At 32.9% G+C, this 680-nt stretch overlaps 1 non-coding gene across 1 annotated transcript; it reads left to right on the top strand.

The window, feature by feature from the left end:
• Positions 1-494: 494 nt before the first annotated feature.
• LOC121397406 lies at positions 495-680 on the top strand. The gene has a single exon (XR_005963653.1). It is a non-coding gene; the product is annotated as a U2 spliceosomal RNA (small nuclear RNA).

Raw genomic sequence — 680 nt, 5'->3', positions numbered from 1 at the left:
TGATGAAACAGTTTTACAATTGTTTTGGAATTGCCCTTATGCTCAGAAGGTATGGAAAACCTCTTGCCCTCTTTTTGAGAGTATTGGGAACCTGGGACATTTTAACCACAAAATGGTTTTTATATGGTCTTTTTACCTGTCCTACTTTTAAACAATATGAAGTCTGTTGGATGATAATAAACGGTCTTAAAAATGCTATGTGGAAAGTCCGAAACATTTTACTCTTTAAACGTTATTTTCTTGATGTAAACAATTGTATTAAAATGGCTTTTAGAGAAATATATATTTATTTTTTACGTGACAAAAAATGTTATGATGATGCAATCTTTGTATGGAAACCAAATGAATGGAATATGTGTGAAATTTTATGTACATTTTGTTTTATTCAGGCCTTAAGTTGTTTTTATTCTGTAAAACTGAAGGCCGGAAAGCTATCCTCTCTATTTTTCAACAAATCCTTTTATGTTCCTCCTTTGTTTTTTATGGTGTTCATATTTATTGTTTAATAAATTATTATTGAAACCTTATCTGTTCTTATCAATTTAATATCTGATACGTCCCCTATCTGGGGACTATATATTAAATGGATTTTTGGAACAGGGAGATGGAAGAAGAGCTTGCTCTGTCCACTCCACGCATCGACCTGGTATTGCAGTACCTCCAGGACCGGTGCACTTCTC

Source organism: Xenopus laevis, chromosome 8L, assembly GCF_017654675.1.
Source record: "Xenopus laevis strain J_2021 chromosome 8L, Xenopus_laevis_v10.1, whole genome shotgun sequence".
In the NCBI taxonomy this organism is placed as follows: Eukaryota; Metazoa; Chordata; class Amphibia; order Anura; family Pipidae; genus Xenopus; species Xenopus laevis.
This window is presented reverse-complemented; position numbering and strand designations above follow the sequence as displayed.